The sequence below is a fragment of the Oryctolagus cuniculus genome, chromosome 3 (genome assembly GCF_051225735.1).
Source record: "Oryctolagus cuniculus isolate XC-2025 breed Fujian yellow rabbit chromosome 3, ASM5122573v1, whole genome shotgun sequence".
NCBI classification, from domain to species: domain Eukaryota; kingdom Metazoa; phylum Chordata; class Mammalia; order Lagomorpha; family Leporidae; genus Oryctolagus; species Oryctolagus cuniculus.
In genome coordinates this window covers 144,458,219-144,479,882 of record NC_142869.1, presented here as the reverse complement: position 1 = coordinate 144,479,882, position 21,664 = coordinate 144,458,219, and the positions used below count along the sequence as shown (strand labels likewise).

The following is a 21,664-nucleotide window of genomic DNA, read 5'->3' as shown; positions in this document are numbered from 1 at the left end:
AGACAAAGAGGGAGAGATGTAGAGAGAGATAGCTCTTCCATGTGCTGGTTCACTCCTTTCACTCCTCAAATGGCTGCAATGGCCAGGGGTGGGCAAGACTAAAGCCAGAAGCCTAGAACACCATCCACGTCTCCCGTATGGGTGACAGGGGACCAAGGATTCACACCATCATCTGCTGCTTTCCCAGGAGCATTAACAGGGAGGTGGACTGCAAGTGGAGCAACCGGAACTCAAACTATTGCTATGATATGGGATACTGGTATTGCAGGTGGCGGCTTAACCTGCTATGCAACAACACTGGCCCCTGGTGGTAGATTTTTGAAGGTGCTGACAGTACAGAGGTAACCAAAGTACAGAGCTTGTTTGGTGAGTCAGTACTACGGACAATCACACATGGATGCAGTGTGAGACATTCCTTATTCCTTTTGCCCAGACAGCTTTGTCAAACCTGGTGTCAATGCACACATCTCAAGTCCCCATCTCCTTCAATGCAAGTTCTCAGATCTCTCTGAGTGCCTGTGGGGCACATTTCTTGAAACCTACTCCAAGGATGTGTTTATGAATGTCGATGCTACACTCCAGGGTCACCATTCGAGAGAAAGGAAGAGATGTATAGAGATCTTCCATCTGCTGGTTCACTCCTCAAATGGCTGCAATAGCTAAGGCCGGAGCAGACCAAAGCCAGGAGCCAGGAGTCTCTTCCAGGTCTCCCATATGGGTGCAGGGACCCAAGCACTTGTGGCTTTTTCTGGTGCTTTCCCAGGCACTTATTAGAAGCATTGATTCATGCAGCAGAATAGAAAAAACTTAAAAGTATCATGCTGTGTGAAAGAAGCCATCCACAAAGTACCATAAATTATTTGGTTTTATTTACATGAAACATGTAGAACAGGCAAATCTGTGTGGATAGAAATTTGATTACTAGTTGTCTAAGGCACACTGATAGAACTTAGTTCAAAATTCCACTCACTCTGTTCTTTTTAGCTGAAGGAATTGTGATACATTTGTTTAACATCTTTGGAACTTCCTAATATATAAAATAAAAAATGATTTTTGTGAAAATTTAGTAAGTTACATTCATGAAAATCTCTAGCCTAGTGGCAGGCAGATCAACACTGAGAATAATTTTCACTTTCTTCATTTGTCACATTATTACAGACTCTGCATTATAGGATCTATAAGGAACAAACAGATGTATATTCACACACACACATACCTGAATATATTACATCAGTTTGGTCAGAAGAAACACTAACATAGCTGTTTGGAATACGAAGGAAAAGGAAGACTGTATCTAATATATTTTATTCTATTTGGAAAATATTTTCCTGGTTGAACCTTGCTCTAAGGCAGAGTCAGAGGACATTAAGGGCAGCCTGCTGCTTTTCCTCCCTAGCAACCACCCTCTGCTGTGCTGTGCTCCTGGAGGCTCAGGCCGTGCTGGTGGGAGGGGCCTCTTCCCAGGTGCTGGTGAGGCAGGCAGTGAAGTGGCCTTCATGGCTGACTTGCTGGTGTGTTAAGTGTTTTTTTTTTTTTTTTTTTTTTTTTTTTCTAGAGAGCTGAACATAAGGTTTGGTGTGAACTTTATTGGATTTCTGTGAACAGACTGGTGTGGAGTACCAGGTTTTCATGAAATTCATGGAGTGAGTAGAACAGGGTCTAAGGAAAATGATCCCAAATGTGGTGTGAGATGATCACAGGGAAGAGGACTAAAACGTCTAGTTTCTGTTTTCCAGCATTAAATAATTAATTAATTTTAGTGTGAGCTTGTATCAGGTACTTTGCTTCAAAATAATTCTTTTCTTTACCTGGATTAAGATATCTAAAAATAGGGGTCGGCATTGTGATGGGTAAAGCTGCAGCCTGCAGTGTTGGCATCCCATATGGACGTGGGTTGGAGTCCTGGCTGCTCCACTTCCCATCCAGCTCCCTGCTAATATGCCTGAGAAAGCAGCAGAAGATGGGTCAAGTGGTTGGGCTCCTGCACCCATGTAGGAGACCCAGAAGAAGCACCTGGCTCCTGACTTCGGATTGACACAGCTTCAGCTGTTGCCGCCATTTGGGGAGTAAACCAGCGGATGGAAGACTGATTCTCTCTCTCTCTCTCTCTCTCTCTGCCTCTGTTTCTCTGTAACTCCCTTACAAATAAATAAATAAATCTTTTTAAAGAAAGATATCTAAAAATACCACACATATCTTGTTTTGTTTTGCTTTGTTTTTCCAAATAATTGTAAATATTGACTTGCAGTTATTTTGAAAATATTAATTGAAGAGAGGAACTGCTGCAATTATTTTGTATTTATAAAATGATTTTTAAATATAAAGTTCAAAAAAAAAGCACTTAACACACAAGATTCTTACTTTGGGAAGTACATTCTAACAAGCCCATGCTTACTATATAAGAATATTATTTTCTGAAAAGATAGCAAAGAAATCATAATTTTACCAGATAAGCAGCCTCAATTTTCAAAATGGAATATTAAGATTTATTTATAATATTTTATCAATGAAAATAAATTTAAAATATTAGCTTAGTAAAGAAAATTAACACAATCACTTTGACATTATTTCCATTTTATGATAGTCAGACTACTGGTAGATAAAGGAGAATGACATTGACTAAAACCAAATTGGCTGTTTGCTCATTTGCTGCCAACCAATCTCAAAAGTTGGTAGTCAATCCTGTCTCCCACAATTACCAAGTGAGACTTATCAATAAAACAAAAGAAACACAACATAAATTTTATATGTTGCTTTTCACTTGAAAAATTCTAATCAGCCTTTAATCTGAACATGGATTTTGTTTCATAGTAATGGCAGTTGAATGACAAAATTTTTATAACATTAGCATGAACTAAAGAAGTTAAGCTTCACGTGGATGTATAAAAATGTGTAACTTGTACCTCAAAGATTTAAAAACAAAAATATTATGATAAATATTTTCTGTTGCACTAACTGATGGGAGGAATAGAATTTCTGCAGACACAATGCCCGTGTGTAATTGCTTCATGTTCTTTTGGAGAAGGTGGGGTTCAAAGACCAGCATCTCAGTCCCAAAGGGCAGAGATTGGAAAATGCAGAAGGGCATGAATTTTAATATGATAATTATGCTTTCTCATCCACATGCATGGTTTTGCATTTTCACTTTGTATTTCTGATATCAATGGGGACTTTTGACTTCCTTTATTCACACAATCCCTGAAGCTTGGTGGATGGAAGCTGTCAGTGGGAGATAAGAGCAGAAATCATCTTTACAATCAGAATCAGATCTCACATAGATCACTACTTCAATTCACATTAAAAGACTGCTGGACAATGTGTCTTCTTTATAAGCCAACTGTGTTAAAGTAATGGTGATTACTGTATTAGGTCATATCTATGATGTATAAATCTATAAACATATATGTTCATTAGTTTCTGAAGCATCTAAAGTTTCCTCTGAATGTAATTCAGTTCTTACTTTTTCTCAATTCATTTGTGACTTAAAAATATTTGAAATAGAGGAATAGGAAAATTAAGATACTCATATTAATCCTGAAATTCTTATGTATTGACTTTGGACGTTGTTTTAAAGTAATTATTTTTTTAAGATTTATTTATTTATTTGAATGTCAGAGTTACACAGAGAGAGAAGCAGAGAGAGAGAGAGAGAGAGAAGTCTTCTATCTGATCGTTCACTCCCAATTGGCTGCAACGGCCGGAGCTGTGCTAATCCGAAGCCAGGAGCCAGGAGCTTCTTCCAGGTCTCCCACTTGGGTGCAGGGGCCAAAGGACTTGGGCCATCTTCTACTGCTATCCCAGGCCAAGCAGAGAGCTGAATCAGAAGAAGAGCAGCCGGGACTCGAACCGGCACCCATGTTGGATGCCGGCGCTTCAGGCCAGGGCATTAACCCGCTGCGCCACAGCACCGGCCCCGATGTTTATATTTTAAATGGTATATAAATTACAAATTGCTCTACAAAATATTATAGTCTGTATTTTAATAATTTAAATCTAAATGCTAAAATGTGTAATACTGAATATAGTCTTTATCTTAGAGTCCAAATATTCAGTCAACAAATTTAAATAAAATTATGATATGAACTTTGTATATTTTTATGCTTCCAAAGCATTAAGGCATTACGGCTTAGCATTCTTCAACTGCAAGGCAATGGCACAGTACCACAAATTATTCTTCTAAAATTTTCAGTAAGACCAAAATCATGCTGGTGTGGCAAAGAGCATCATGATGCGGTTAACTCAATTGCTGTAAAGAGACGGGAAAACATCCCAAGTCATATGTCATCAATGACATATATGTCATATATGAGAATAAGTATTCCAAACCACTGAATTATGATGGAAAAACTACTTAAATTGCTAAGTAAAACCTTGTGGAAAAGATTTGCTGGACCACTTGATGCAAATTTTGACAGACTGTGTGCTAATGAGCTATGCTAGCATGTGGTGCATCAGTTAAAGGCTCACTGCCTTGGCTGCATTCTTCGTGACCATCTAACCAACACACAGGATAGGTGTGAATACCGCACACCAAGAGGAGGCAGAGGCAGGCTTCCAACCACTTCCTACATGCATGTTGTTTTACACTGATATGAATTAATAAATTACCTTAAAGTGGGTAAAAATACATATATACATATGTATATGTGTGTGTGTATGTGTGTGTGTGTATTCTCCAAATAATATGTGTCACCTGCTAATAATTGTCTTCTTTATATAAGAATCTCTACAGCTCAATACAACTTTTCAACAATGTATACATAGATAAAAACATCACATATCCCATAAATATGCATAATTGTACTCTATAAATATATGTAATGTTTGTCCATTAAAAATAAAAATTCCTGGGGCCAGCGCTGTGGCACAGCGGGTTAATGCCCTAGCCTAAAACGCCGGCATTCCATATGGGCGCCAGTTCGAGTCCCGGCAGCTCCACTTCCGATCCAACTCTCTGCTATGGCCTGGGAAAGCAGTAAGAAGATGTCCCAAGTACTTGGTCCCCTGTACCCTCATGCCTCTCCTCTCTCTGTGTAACTCTGTCTTTCAAATAAATAAAGATAAATAATGACAGAGAGGTCTTCCATTCGCTGGTTCACTCCCTAGATGGCAGCAATGGCCAGAACTGTGCTGATCCAATAGCAGGAGCCAGGAGCTTCTTCTGGGTCTCCCACGTGGATGCAGGGGCCCAAGGACTTGGGCCATCTTCTTACTGCTTTCCCAGGCCATAGCAGAGAGCTGGATGGGAAGAGGAGCAGTTCCGGACAAAGCCGGAGGCATCACAATACCAGATTTCAGGACACACCACAGGGCAGTTGTAATCAAAACAGCATGGTACTGGTACAGAAACAGATGGATAGACCAATGGAACAGAATAGAAACACCAGAAATCAATCCAAACATTTACAGCCAACTTATATTTGATCAAGGATCCAAAACCTATCCCTGGAGTAAGAACAGTCTATTCAATAAATGGTGCTGGGAAAATTGGATTTCCACATGCAGAATCATGAAGCAAGACCCCTACCTTTCAGCTTACACAAAAAATTCACTCAACATGGATTAAAGACTAGTAATATTTTTTAAAAAAGTACACTGACAATGCTGTAGTAGTATGCATTTTGAGTGAGGATTGACTGGTTAATAATTTTAAGTGACACCTTGTGGCCACTAGATAGCAGTGTAAGTCTTTGGACTCTAATATGAAAAACAAGCTAAATAATTTTAAAAGTATATGTTTGATAATAGCTTTCACTAAGCTTTACCAAAAGGAAAAATCTGCAGCAAAACGTCGTTGTAATAATATAACATATTTCTGTATCACATCCTACTTTGGTTTTGTATTTTCCTCTCCCATTTAAATAATAGTCTGGAAGTAAATTTTAACTATTGATAATTACCTATATTGACTTTATTACTCATTAAATATAAAACAGTATGTATTTGTTACTAAGTGTGAAATTCAACTATAGTGTTAATAACATTTGATGTTATTGTTTAATTAATATGCATTGTATATTCAATGCTGTTGTTATGGCAATGAAATGCATTGCTAATTTAAAAACGTATGCATGTTGCAAATAAACTTTTGACTCATGCAAATATAGAAAATAAATGTAGTGGTTTAGGCTTTTGAGCCACTTCTCAAAATCTCATAGAGTCTAGAAGAAACAAAAATAAGAATGGATCACATCATTCCACATAAAAATATGTAATTAATGTGATAGAAGCATTTTACTATTCAGGAATAGAAAGGAGATGGATTTCAATGGAAAACAATTGAAAGCAGAACAAAAGAGAACTCTGAAAGGTCCAACACAGGCAAAGAAGCAGGGCTGCAGAAAGTGATTTGGCCATTTTCCCCAACAGTGCTAGAGAAAGTTGGTTTTGGGAGCAGCAATGGGTAATATGACCACACACAGCACACAGTTCCCGTATTGATGCACAGCTTTGTATAGTGAGAACAGCTGTGTGCAGTGTTTACTTCCAGACTAGAGATGGAAAAATGATGGCAAAAATGCTCTTGACATTAAGTGCATCATATACTTTCAAAGACCTTACTTTGGGTACTGGGGCATGAAAGAGACTGACTATAAAGCATTTTGAGACTACCACAAAGTGTTTATGAAATGAAATTATTTTTGTAGTAGGAAGGAAAAATGCCAGAATTTAACATTGAGGTTTGGACTTATATGTGTAACAATGCTATATGGACATGGGTTTCCTTAAAAGTTCAATGGAATTAAGTGAAAGTTAGTTCTTTATAATATTATAATATTCAGCAAAAGAATATTCTTCATTAAAACTATTATATTTTAAAATAGATTTATTATTAAAAATATATAATTGAATCATTCCTTTATGCCAAAAATGTTTCAGACTTTGAGTTACTAGCTTAAGTGCTCACTATTATAAGAAAGATTTTTTTCTCAATCACTTTGTCAAATACTTTGAGTTCTGGCAGGAGAGTAGCAATGATGTAGGCATTACTATCCTCGTAAGAAGTCTACAGTAATAAAGGCAGACATTCATGCAGATTTGTAATCCAGCCATGTCAATATCCCAATCCATGGGTGTGTTATTTTTGGTAGACAGAATATCCTCTCCCCATCTAGATGCTAATTATCTGAACCCATGACTGTATCCCATTACAGGGCAAAGAGAAAAATTAAGATAACAGATGGAATTAAGGTTGCTGATTTTTTTTAAACTTTTATTTAATGAATATAAATTTCTGAAGTACAGCTTATGGATTACAATGGATTTTTCACCCCCATAACTTCCCTCCCACCCACGACTCTCCCCTCTCCTGCTACCTCTCCCATTCCATTCACATCAAGATTCATTTTCAATTATCTTTATATACAGAAGATCAATTTAGTATATATTAAGTAAAGATTTCAACAGTTTGCACCCACACAGAACATAAAGTGTAAAATACTGTTTGAGTACTAGTTATAGCATTAATTCACATTGAACAACACATTAAGGACAGAGATCCTACATGAGGAGTAAGTGCACAGTGACTCCTGTTGTTGACTTAACAAATTGATACTCTTGTTTATGGCATCAGTATTCACCCTAGGCTCTTGTCATGAGTTGCCCAGACTATGGAGGCCTTTTGAGTTCGCCATCTCTGATTTTAGTTAGACAAGGTCGTAGTCAAAGTGGAAGTTCTCTCCTCCCTTCAGAGAAAGGTACCTCCTCCTTTGATGACCTGTTCTTTCCATTCTTTCCACTGGGATCTCACTTGCAGAGATCTTTCATATAGGTGTTTTTTCCAGAGTGTATTGGCTTTCCATGCCTAAAATACTCTCATGGGCTCTTCAGCCAGATCCAAATGCCTTAAGGGATGATTCTGATTCTGAGGCCAGAGTACTGTTTAGGACATCTGCCATTCTATGAGTCTGCTGTGTATTCCACTTCCCATGTTGGATTGCTCTCTCCCTTTTTTATTCTATCAGTTAGTATTTGCAGACACTAGTCTTCTTTATGTGATCCCTTTGACTCTTAGACCTATCAATATGATCAATTGTGAACTGAAATTGATCACTTGGACTAGGGAGATGGCATTGGTACATGCCACCTTGATGGGATTGAATTGGATTCCCCTGGCACGTTTCTAACTCTAAGTCCAATTGAGCATGTCCCAAATTGTACATCTCCTCCCTCTCTTATTCCCACTCTTATATTTAACAAGGATCACTTTTCAGTTAAGTTTCAACACTTAAGAATAATGTGTATTAATTACAGAGTTCAACCAATAGTATTAACTAGAATAAAAAAATACTAAAAGGGATAAAGTATTAAGTTGTTCATCAACTGTAAGGGCAAGGTCTGATCAAGTCACTGTTTCTCATAGTGTCCATTTCACTTCAACATGTTTCCTTTTTGGTGCTCGGTTAGTTGTTACCAATCAGGGAGAGCATATGATATTTGTCCCTTTGGGACAGGCTAATTTCACTCAGCATGATGTTTTCCAGATTCCTCCATTTTGTTGCAGATGACCGGATTTCATTGTTTCTTACTGCTGTATAGGATTCAGTAGAGTACATGTCCCATATTTTCTTTATCTGGTCTACTGTTGATGGGCATTTGGGTTGATTCCAGGTCTTAGCTATTGTGAATTGAGCTGAAATAAACATTAAGGTGCAGACAGCTTTTTTGTTTGCCAATTTAATTTCCTTTGGGTAAATTCCAAGGAGTGGGATGGCTGGGTTGTATGGTAGGGTTATATTCAGGTTTCTGAGGAATCTCCAGACTGACTTCTATAATGGCTTAACCAGTTTGCATTCCCACCTACAGTGGGTTAGTGTTAAGGTTACTGATTAACTGACTCTAAAAGAGAGTATCTTGGACATTCCATGTGAGCTCAATGTAACTAGAGGGCTCCTTGAAAAGAGCGAAAGAGGGGAATCAGAGAAGTGGTAGCATTGGAAGGACTCTTCCCATTATTTCTGGCTTTGAAGGCAGAGGAAGGGGCCAAGCCATGGAATATGGGTGACCTGTAGAAGCTGGAAGAGGCACAGAAACAGATTCCATCCAAGAGTCTCCAGAGAGAACACAGTCCTGCCAACACCTTTTTTTTAAAGAAACTTTTTATTTAGTAAGTAAAAATTTCATTAGTACAACTTTAGGAATATAGTGATTCTTCTCACCATACCTGCCCTCCCACCCCCATTCTCACCCTACCTCCTCCTCCCTATCCCATTTCCAGTCCCATTCTCCATTGAGATCATTTTCAATTAATTTTATACACAGAAAACCAATTCTATACTAGTAAAGATTGCAACAATTTGTACAAACACACACACACACACAATATAAAAATACTGTTTGAGAACAAGTTTTACAGTTCATTCTCATAGTACAATGCATTAAGGACAGAGGTCCTGCATGAGGAATAAGTGCACTGTGATTCCTGTTGTTGATTTAACAATTAACACTTATATATGATGTCAGTGATCACCTGAGGCTCTTGACATGAGCTGCCAAGGCTATGGAAACCGTTTGAATCCACAGTTTCCATCAGTATTTGGACAAGGCCATAAGCAAAGTGGAAGTTCCTTCTTCCCTGCAGAGAAAAGTACATCCTTCTTTGATGGCCCCTTCTTTCCACTGGGGTCTCACAGAGATACTTCATGTAGGACATTTTTTTTGTCCACAGTGTCTTCTGCCAACATCTTGATCTTACCTAGTGATCTCAGTGGAGCTTTATAGGCCATTGTCTCTGACTTAGCAGTATTTAGAGAATAAGTGTGTTATGTTTGGGGTATGATATTCAAAGGATAACTAAGTTCCAATGGAACAGCCTTACTCATGTTAGACAGTAGACATAGATGAAGTAGCTGGTTAAATATTTTAAAATCTAAAATTTACTTCATTTTTGAAAGAGTTTCATCATGTTTCATCTTTACTTATGTGAAAATGTTTAAAATATGAATTATTTTTCATGTGCCTTCTTTTAGAGTCATGTCAGATTTTAAATAGACATGTTTAGTAACTTAGAATATAATAAATTGTATTGAAAATATAGATGATGATGGTTACATTCTTTGTTAATCCATGTTCATTTAAATACAAGAAAAATTCATTGTAAAAAAATAAAATAAAATCTAATAAATTAATCTAATAAATTAAATTCTTAAGAAAGAAGTAGAAGATATCTACCAGGGAATGGGGAACAAACCTTGGAAGAATATATAAAGGTTTCGGGGAACAGTAATGAAAGGAGTTAGACAATGTGGACAAAATATTGTAAAGTTGTGATCCCCTCTCCACCCCTCTTTTTTCAAAGAATACTGTAAGCAAGAACTCTCTACAAGCAGATGTTTTTTAACCCCCATAATGTTATTCTTGAGAAGTTGGATAAAAGAAATAAAGATGATTCAGTATTTTAAGGCATCTGATACATATTTAAGTATAGAATAACTCAGGCAAAAAAGTCTATATACTATATACTTTTTATTCTGAGTCAAGTTTGTATCATTAGATTCTGAGACAAGTATCATCATTAAAAGTATTTAGTAAGCTGCTATTATGTAAATATTTGACTGTGTATAAGAAGTTATATTGATGAATTGAGTGATAAATACTTTCTGTCCTGGAAGAATCAGCAGTTTAAGGTTTAATGGTTTAGTTCCATGGATAGTTCATAAAGGGACTGAAAAAAAAGATTAATTATGTTATGCTTCCTACATATTTCCTATCACTTAGAATAAAAGAATCACGGCTTCTGAATAGAAATGGTACTTCATGTGACCATTTAATCAATGCTCAATGGGAAAGAAAACGGAAATATCTTAGACCTGGAGTCATGCGTCTGTTTTATATGAAACTCTAGCCAATATCAGCATTTTAAACTATTTTCTCTTGTGTACAACACATTGCCAAAATCATCCTGCTGTGAGAACAATGAAAAGATATAAATGGAGAGAGAGCTTTTGCTCTTGGTGTCATGCTTCCTGTTCATATATCTGCATTTAAAGTGCCTGCCAGTGCCTTTGTGTAAGAACATAAGGAAAGCAAGACTAACAGGTCAGAAAGCTGACCTACTTTCTTCATCTTTGTGCTTAACAGCGCATTGCAAAGCTTTTTTTTTAAAGATAAATCTCAATAGTTTTGAAAATTTGAAAATGGTAGAAACAGGCAAAGAAAATGTATTCTAACCTCAGTCATCTCTAGAAAACAAAACAAACAAAAGATAGCCTTTACATATGATGCTGGAGTAGATTTGCAAAAGGTAATTCATCAATCATTCCTATTCAAATGGAGAATGATTTCTGTACAGAAACTCTAATTCCCAGTTGTTTTTACTTTGATATAAACTTCTAAAATATACAACCTAATTTATACAGTTCACAAACTTCATTGGAAGACAAGTGTGGGACTTTTGTTATGTGTTGATTTATCACATGGTCTTTCCCTTCAAAGATCACACACATTGTTACAATCCATATGATGAAGGCTGAGATGTGTGTATTAACAGAAGCTTGTAGCATTGGGAAATCACCACAATGGCAATATTACAGCTTAGATCTGAAGCATCATTTTTAATTCCCTAAGTGTTTTAAGGTAAAGGGAGTGAAGATGCAGAGTCTCATGAGCAATGGGTTCACTGAGGTATCGGTGTGGAGCACAAGGGTGCACATAATTGTGGGGTTAGGAAGGCTTACTGAGCTTTGCATCCATCAACAATAATGGCTGCCATGGACACACTCCAGGATCTCAATAGCTGAATAAACACAAGGCGACTTCTCTTTTAGTTGTAGTCCAAAATGCATGTTCCTAGTTGTGTTTCGCTGGAGGTTTGCTAAACCTCTTTTTACAGGGATCCTGGCTGACCAACCCTCACTCATTTTTAAGCTAGAACTTCTCAGGTAAGCCCCAAGCCTCCATATACAGCTGGCATTATAGACTAGAATTAGTCAGCATTACTTCTTCCCACAACGTGCTAACTAAAATTCACTCACTCCTGTGGCCAGTTCTAATTGTAAGGAAGGCTAGGCATAGTAGTCTCACTGACAACCTGTGAGGGAAGAAAAATGAAAAACAGCAGGCCTATCTGTGCCACAGGCCTGCCATGCTATTATAATGGAGACCGATGACTTTCCAATGATGACATGACCATTTGGATACAGCATAAAGGGTATCCTAATGTGGGCTAAGACAACTGAGGGGAAGCTATCTCCTGAGAGCTGGTGTTAGAATACAAAAGCAGTGGCAGCCTCGTTGGAGAATAGAGTAGAACACAGACACTGTTTCTGAAATAGAATCAACTGGGTTTGGTGAGTGGCTGCATGCTGAGCTGAGGTATAGAAAAGAGTGGAAAACAACGAACATTTAAGGGACAGAATGTGTTGATGTGGCTACCATTGACTTAAATCAAGAATGTCAAATCAATGTAAAAGAGAAGTGCAGTTCTGGAATTGACAGATGTCTTAGTCCATTTACTGGTGCTAAGAGTCCAAAATTCACAGACGGAGAAGACTGGGGAGGAGAGAGGTTTACTTTGGCTCAAAGTCAAGGAGTGCATCTAGTGATGGCCTCCTGGCTGACAGAGTCCTGAGGCTACAGAGGGCATCACGTGCCCAGGAACAGGAGGCTCATGTGTGTGTCTTCAGTCTCTTGCTCTCTTCATTTGAAGCCACCAACATTCAGTCCTGAGAGTCCCACTAGCTTACCTTATCCAAATGCCCCAATTCTCACCTCCCTCTTCTGCTTTATTCACAGTGAGGATCACCTCCCACATGAGCTGTGGACAAATCCTGTTCAAACTATTTTTAGGAAGTCAATGGTTTCTGCAGGACATCTGATTGGAAATGCCCAGTGAAAAAATGAAGTCACATACCTGCAGTTTAGCATAGTGCATGAAATACGGTTTTTGGGGGGAAGTGCCATCAACAGAGTCCACAGGTACAAAACCAGAAGCTGACACCCAAAGAGATGTTATGGAGCAACATAAGAGGAACCCTGCGGGCCGGTGCTGTAGTGCAGTGGGTTAACACTGTGGCCTGAAGCGCTGATATCCCATATGGGTGCCGATTCAAGACCCGGCTGCTCCGCTTCTGATCCAGCTCTCTGTTATGGCCTGGGAAAGCAATAAAAGATGGCCAAAGTCCTTGGGACTCTGCACCTGTGTGGGAGATCTGGAAGAAGCTCCTGGCTCCTGGCTTCAGATCAGCACAGCTCCAGCTGTTGCAGCCAATTGGGGAGTGAACCATCAGATGGAAGACCTCTCCCTCTCTCTCTCTCCTGTCTGTGTAACTCTGACTTTCAGATAAATAAATAAATCTTTAAAAAAAAAGAGGACCCCTGAAGATCCTAACTTCTACCTGTGTGAGAAAAATGACAATCAGGAAGATCCCAGTTGGGAACATTAACACCATCTTTCTTAATTGTGTTTTTGTAGGGAAGACAGCAACCCCATGGTGCACTGAGTGGTCATCAGCCCACTTTGACTTGCAGTGTTGTATGGGAATGGTTCTGTTTCTGCTCACACCTATCTCTGCTGTTACTGATCCTGCAAGCAAGGCTTTTCCTCACATGCTCCCTAGCAGTTCTGCCATAATTTCTCCAAACTAAGGAAAACTGCCCCTTATACGGATGGCACATTTCACACATTAATTCTTCACAGTGCTGTGCCTCCTGCCTGGCACTGTAATTGCCTCTCAGAGAATTCTGATGTTAATATCCTTTATCAAGTGATTTCTTTGTCCATGGTTACTGTGTTGAAAAACAATAAAAAATAAAATTAAGTTCTAAGACAAAAAGTTGAGATGAATATATCCATATTTTTATGCTAGAAAGAAGAATGTATCTAAGAGTTCTTACATTGACTTACAGTGTACCTTTGCTTAAATTTAATTCCTGTGAATGTACAGCTAATATAGAAACAACAAAACCAATCTGATTTCCTACCTTAAGTTTTGCCATTACATTGACCACAATTCATGCATTTTTTGTTCTCTCTAGACTCCCCTTAGTTGAGAAACTAGTATTGCTATATGAAATAACACACTGAAAAGAATGAATTTAATGTCCAGGGCTGCTGAAATTTGTAATTTTATCACTTTGTAGACAGACTAATTTGAGACCATGGTGCAGATTTTCAGTCTATTCAGGAAATCTCTTGCCGTGCATAAGACACATTTCTCCCAGGAACCTGAGGAAAGGGAAAGGGAAGAGCCCTGCACTCTAGAATTATGTCATGAGCCTGATTTGAGATATAAAAAGCTATGAAAGTAAGAACCAGAGATTCACCTGAACATAGCCAGAGGCTAAAGCAAAAGGGTGACTGGATCAGTGAGGGAATCCCTCTCAGTAACAGGTATCAAGGACATCAGTGAGATGACTATCTCTAGTTATAGTTTCATGCTCATAAACAGGAAAATCATACACATAACTTTTCTTATTCTGATTACATCATCATAAAGTGATATTTTTGATTATGATTTGGCTTCCTACAACATTTCTGTTAGGGAGAGCCTGTTCTGGCCAGAGGATGCACACTTTAATCTTCTGTCCTGCTGGCAGATGTATTCACAAATGTTAAATTTTTTTTTGTTTCTTTTGCTAAGATTTTTTTTTAACTTTTATTTAATGAATATAAATTTCCAAAGTACGACTTATGGATTACAATGGCTTCCCCCACATACCGTCCCTCCCACCCACAACCCTCCCCTTTCCCACTCCCTCTCCCCTTCCATTCACATCAAGATTCATTTTCGATTATCTTAATATACAGAAGATCAGCTTAGTATACATTAAGTAAGGATTTCAACAGTTTGCTCCCACACAGAAACATAAAGTGAAAAATAATAGATGATTTTTTTTAAATGATGATGAAATCAGATCAGACCTATTGTCATGTTTAATCCCAGTGAGAGTCAAGTTGGGAATTGATAATTTCTTTTTTTTTTTTTTTACAGAAGATCAGTTTAGTATACATTAAGTAAAGATTTCAACAGTTTGCACCCCCATAGAAACACAAAGTGAAATATACTGTTTGAGTACTCGTTATAGCATTAAGCCTCAATGTACAGCACATTAAGGACAGAGATCCTACATGAGGAGTAAGTGCACAGTGACTCCTGTTGTTGACTTTACAAATTGACACTCCTGTTTATGGCATCAATAATCTCCCTATGCACCAGTCATGAGTTTCCAAGGCTATGGAAGCCCCTTGAGTTCTCTGACTCTTATCTTGTTTAGACAAGGTCATAGTCAAAGTGGAGGTTCTCTCCTCGCTTCAGAGAAAGGTACCTCCTTCTTTGAAGACCTGTTCTTTCCACTGGGATCTCACTCACAGAGATCTTTTTGCCAGAGTGTCTTGGCTTTCCATGCCTGAAATACTCTCATGGGCTTTTCAGCCAGATCCGAATGCCTTTAGGGCTGATTCTGAGGCCAGAGTGCTATTTAGGACATCTGCCATTCTATGAGTCTGCTGAGTATCTCAGTTCCCATGTTGGATCACTCTCCCCTTTATTTATTCCATCGGTTAGTGTTAGCAGGTACTAGACTTGTTTATGTGATCCCTTTGACTCTTAGTCCTTTCATTATGATCAATTGTGAACTGAAATTGATCACTTGGACTAGTGAGACGGCATTGGTACATGCCACCTTGATGGGATTGAATTGGAATCCCCTGGTATGTTTCTAACTCTACCATTTGGGGCAAGTCCAATTGAGCATGTCCCAAATTATACATCTCTTCCCTCTCTTATTCCCACTCTTATGTTTAACAGTGATCACATTTCAGTTAATTTTCAACACTTAAGAATAACTGTGTATTAATTACAGAATTAAACCAGTCATATTAAGTAGAACAGACAAAAAAAATACTAAGAGGGATAATGTATTTAGTTGTTCATTAACAGTCAGGGCTATGCTGATCAAGTCACCATTTCTCATAGTGTCCATTTCACTTCAGGAGGTTTCCTTTTTGGTGTTCAGTCAGTTGTCACCGATCAGGGAGAACATATGGTATTTGTCCCTTTGGGACTGGCTTACTTCACTCAGCATGATGTGTTCCAGATTCCTCCATTTTGTTGCAAATGACTGGATTTCGTTGTTTCTTACTGCGGTATAGTATTCTAAAGAATACATATCCCATAATTTCTTTATCCAGTCTACCGTTGATGGGCATTTAGGTTGATTCCAGGTCTTGGCTATTGTGAATTGTGCTGCAATAAACATTAGGGTGCAGACCGCTTTTTTGTTTGCCAATTTAATTTCCTTTGGGTAAATTCCAAGGAGTGGGATGGCTGGGTCGAACGGTAGGGTTATATTCAGGTTTCTGAGGAATCTCCAGACTGACTTCCATAGTGGCTTGACCAGTTTGCATTCCCACCAACAGTGGGTTAGTGTCCCTTTTTCCCCACATCCTCCCCAGCATCTGTTGTTGGTAGATTTCTGTATGTGAGCCATTCTAACCAGGGTGAGGTGAAACCTCATTGTGGTTTTGATTTGCATTTCCCTGATTGCTAATGACCTTGAACATTTTTTCATGTGCCTGTTGGCCATTTGGATTTCCTCTTTTGAAAAATATCTATTGAGGTCCTTGGCCCATCTCTTAAGTGGGTTGTTTGTTTTGTTGTTGTGGAGTTTCTTGATCTCTTTGTAGATTCTGGTTATTAACCCTTTATCTGTTGCATAGTTTGCAAATATTTTTTCCCATTCTGTTGGTTGTCTCTTCACTCTCCTGACTGTTTCTTTTGCAGTACAGAAACTTCTCAATTTGATGCAATCCCAATAGTTGATTTTGGCTTTGACTGCCTGTGCCTCCCGGGTCTTTTCCAGAAATTCTTTGCCTGTGCCAATATCTTGAAGGGTTTCTCCAATGTTCTCTAATAACTTAATGGTGTCAGGTCGTAGATTTAGGTCTTTAATCCACGTTGAGTGGATTTTTGTGTAAGGTGTAAGGTAGGGGTCTTGCTTCATGCTTCTGCACGTGGAAATCCAGTTTTCCCAGTACCATTTATTGAATAGACTGTCCTTGCTCCAGGAATTGGTTTTAGATCCTTGGTCAAATATAAGTTGGCTGTAGATGTTTGGGTTGATTTCTGTTGTTTCTATTCTGTTCCATTGGTCCATCCATCTGTTTCTGTACCAGTACCATGCTGTTTTGATTACAACTGCCCTGTAGTATGTCCTGAAATCTCGTATTGTGATGCCTCCGGCTTTGTTTTTGTTGTACAAGATTGCTTTAGCTATTCGAGGTCTCTTGTGCCTCCATATGAATTTCAGCATCATTTTTTCTAGATCTGAGAAGAATGTCTTTGGTATCTTGATTGGGATTGCATTGAATCTATAAATTGCTTTTGGGAGAATGGACATTTTGATGATGTTGATTCTTCCAATCCGTGAGCATGGAAGATTTTTCCATTTTTTGGTATCCTCTTCTATTTCTTTAAGATTTTGTAATTCTCATCGTAGAGATCTTTAACGTCCTTGGTTAAGTTTATTCCAAGGTATTTGATTGGTTTTGTAGCTATTGTGAATGGGATTGATCTTAGCAGTTCTTTCTCAGTCATGGCATTGCTTGTGTATACAAAGGCTGTTGATTTTTGTGCATTGATTTTATATCCTGCCACTTTGCCAAACTCCTCTATGAGTTCCAATAGTCTCTTAGTAGAGTTCTTTGGATCCTCTAAGTGAAGAATCATATCATCTGCAAAGAGGGATAGTTTGACTTCTTCCTTCTCAATTTGTATTCCTTTGATTTCTTTTTCTTGTCTGATGGCTCTGGCTAAAACTTCCAGAACTATGTTAAATAGCAGTGGTGAGAGTGGGCATCCCTGCCTGGTGCCAGATTTCAGTGGAAATGCTTCCAACTTTTCCCCATTCAATAGGATGCTGGCTGTGGGTTTTTTATAAATTGCTTTGATTATATTGAGGAATGTTCCTTCTATACCCAATTTGCTTAGAGTTTTCATCATGAAAGGGTGTTGAATTTTATCAAATGCTTTCTCTGCATCAATTGAGATAATCATATGGTTTTTCTTTTGCAGTCTGTTAATGTGGTGTATCACATTGATTGATTTGCGAATGTTGAACCATCCCTGCATACCAGGGATGAATCCCACTTGGTCTGGGTGGATGATTTTCCTGATGTGTTGTTGCACTCTATTGGCCAGAATTTTATTGAGCATTTTTGCGTCTATGTTCATCAGGGATATTGGTCTGTAATTTTCTTTCAGTGCTGCATCTTTCTCTGGCTTAGGGATTAAGGTGATGCTGGCTTCATAGAAAGAATTTGGGAGGATTCCCTCTTTTTTGATTGTTCTGAATAGTTTGAGAAGAAATGGGATTAGTTCTTCTTTAAATGTCTGGTAGAATTCAACAGTGAATCCATCTGGTCCTGGGCTTTTCTTTGTTGGGAGGGCCTTAATTACTGTTTCAATTTCTGTCTCAGTTATGGGTCTATTTAGGTTTTCTATGTCTTCATGGTTCAATTTTGGTAGATTGCATGTGTCCAGGAATCTATCCATTTCTGATAGGTTTTCCTGTTTGCTGGCATACAGGTCCTTGTAGTAATTTCTGATGATTCTTTTTATTTCTGTGGTGTCTGTTGTTACGTTTCCTTTTTCATCTCTGATTTTATTGATTTGGGTCTTTTCTCTTCTTTTTTTAGTTAGTTGGGCCAATGTGGTGTCAATTTTGTTTATTTTTTCAAAAAACCAGCTTCTCGCTTGGCTGATTTTTTATAGTGTTTTTTTGGATTCAATCCTGTTAATTTCTTCTCTGGTTTTAATTATTTCTCTTCTCCTACTAGATTTGGGTTTGGTTTGCTGCAGTTTTTCTAGGTCCTTGAGATGTGCTGAAAGCTCATTTATTTGGTACCTTTCCAATTTCTTGATATAGGCACCTACTGCTATAAATTTGCCTCTCAATACTGCTTTTGCTGTATCCCATAAGTTTTGATATGTTGTGTTGTTGTCTTCATTTACTTCCAGAAAGTTTTTGATTTCTCTTTTGATTTCTTGAATGACCCAGTGTTCATTCAGGAGCATGTTGTTCAGTCTCCATGTGTTTGCATACTTTCTGGGGTTTCCTGAGTTGCTAATTTCCAGCTTCATTCTGCTGTGGTCTGAGAAGCTGCATGGTATGATTCTAATTCTTTTAAATTTGCTGAGACTTGCTTTATGGCCTAGTATGTGATCAGTCCTAGAGAAGGTTCCATGCACTGCTGAAAAGAATGTGAAGTCTGTAGATGTAGGGTTGAAAGTTCTGTAGATATCTGTTAGATCCATTTGGGCAATAGTGTCAATTAAATCTGCTGTTTCCTTGTTGATCTTCTGTCCGGATGATCTATTTCTGAGAGTGGAGTATGAAGTCCCCCAGTACTATTGTATTGGAATCTAAATCTCCCTTTAAGTCCCTTAACATATCTTTTAAATAGACTGGTGCCCTGTAATTAGGTGCATATACATTTATAATAGTTACATCTTCCTGTTGAATTGAATCCTTAATCATTATATAGTGTCCCTCTTTGTCTCTCTTAACAGTTTTTGTATTAAAGTTTATTTTGTCTGATATTAATATGGCTACACCTGCTTTTTTTTGGTTTCTGTTGGCATGGAATATCTTTTTCCAACCTTTCACTTTCAGTCTGCATGCCTCTTTGTTGGAGAGATGTGTGTCTTGTAGGCAACAAATAGTTGGGTTGTGTTCTTTGAGCCAGTCAGCCAAACGGTGTCTTTTAACGGAAGAATTCAGACCATTAATGTTTAATGTGACTATTGATACGTAGTGACTTTGCCCTGCCACACAAATGTTAAATTAATGAAGTTATAGTTCATTGCATGTGAGTGGATTTCTAACAATTTCTTGGAATCACCTGTCCAGTGATGACAAAAATTATTATTTTATTTTATTTTATTTTTTTACAGGCAGAGTGGACAGTGAGAGAGAGAGACAGAGAGAAAGGTCTTCTTTTGCCATTGGTTCACCCTCCAATTGCCGCTGCGGCCAGAACACTGCACTGATCCGAAGCCAGGAGCCAGGTGCCTCTCCTGGTCTCCAGTGTGGGTGCAGGGCCCAAGCACTTGGGCCATCCTCCACTGCACTTTCGGGCCACAGCAGAGAGCTGGACTGGAAAAGGAACAATCGAGACAGAATCTGGTGCCCCGAGTGACTGGGACTAGAACCTGGTGTGCTGGTGCCGCAGGCAGAGGATTAGCCTATTGAGCCACGGTGCCAGCCTAAAAATTACTTTTGATTCTGCAAAATGGAAGAGCAAACCAAAGACCAAGGAATACGTGATCCTTTGAATCTTTTGAAAGATAACCAACCTTTGCCTCTATTATTTAAAAAAATTTATTTGAAAGGCAGAGTAAAGAGTGAGAGGGAGAGAAACAGAGATTGATCTTCCATCCACTGGTTCACTCCCCAGATGCCTGAAACAACCAGATCTGGACCAGACCAAAGCCAGGAGCCAAGCCTCCCTCTTTGGGTCAAGGGCCCAAGTACTTGAGCCATCATCTGCTGCCTTCCCAGGCATATTAGCAGGAAGCTGGATGGATGCTGGTGTTGGAAGCTATGGCTTAACCTACTACACCACAATGCTGACTCCAGAATATTCCACTTGAAACATCCTTACAGCCATTGCCATTTAAGTATCAAGATTGACACTTGGAGGGGCCAGCACTGTGGTGTAGTGGGTAAGGCTGCTGCCTGAAGTGCTGGCATCCCATTCAGGCACTGGTTTGAGTTCCGGCTGCTCCACTTCCGATCCAGCTCTCTGCTATAGCCTGGGGAAGCTATAGAAAACGGCCCATGTCCTTTGGCCCCTGCATCCACGTGGAAGACACAGAAGAAGCTCCAGGCTCCTGGCTTCAGATTGTCACATCTCCGGCCATTGCGGCCATTTGGGGAGTGAACCAGTGGATGGAAGACTTCTCCCCCCACTTTGCTTCTCTGTTACTCTGCCTTTCTAATAAATAAATACATCCTTTTAAAGAAAAGATTGACAGGTGGAGGAGTAACTTTAGTGTAGGAATATGACAGTTTGCAAGTGCAGTTTTTATTTCGGCATTCTAATAGCTAAAATGTACGCAGCCCAAACAAAAGTAAAAATGTTCAGTTCAATTGATGCATAGAACTTGCAGGTTCTATGGACCTGAACACTTTTCAAGGCACAGACATTTGTCATTTTGCCAGCCAGAGTGCTGTGACCAAACTTCAGTCATCTCCCTTCCCTATTCCCACTGAGTGACATATGGTCAGTGTCTTTGCCAAGGTACAGCTAAATAGCTTGACCTCAGAAATAACAAAACAAAACCCTCAAACTCACTAAATCCAAACTCCCCTAAATATAACAGCACTATTTTATTCACAAGAAGCATAATTTAAATTATAGCTTATTTAACTACAGTGAAAATAGATCCATTTTACTTGTCTCAACTATTGTCACCTCTTTCATCCAGTTGTACCTTAGCAAATTTAACTAAATATAAATAATGGAAATTATTTTAAGTACATGGTTTTCAGTAAAACTGTAATATAAGAAAATTTAAATTATTCTGATAAGAGTGAAAACAAAAAAAAATTAACACACTGAATCTGGTCTCCTAGTCCCCAAATATTAACTATTTCCATGAGAATTGTATCCATCCATGCCATTGTCACTCAAGAGTCCATTTTATGTAGCAAACACTACTCA

General features: G+C 38.6%; 1 long non-coding RNA gene across 1 annotated transcript in view; it reads left to right on the top strand.

Moving 5' to 3' along the window:
* The window catches only part of LOC149127542 (uncharacterized), a 53,438-nt gene extending 39,680 nt beyond the window's left edge, over nt 1-13,758 (top strand). Inside the window, exon 3 of the long non-coding RNA XR_016231720.1 lies at nt 12,733-13,758. This is a non-coding gene — a long non-coding RNA (uncharacterized LOC149127542). The remainder of the gene's footprint in view (nt 1-12,732) is intronic.
* Nucleotides 13,759-21,664: the final 7,906 nt, after the last annotated feature.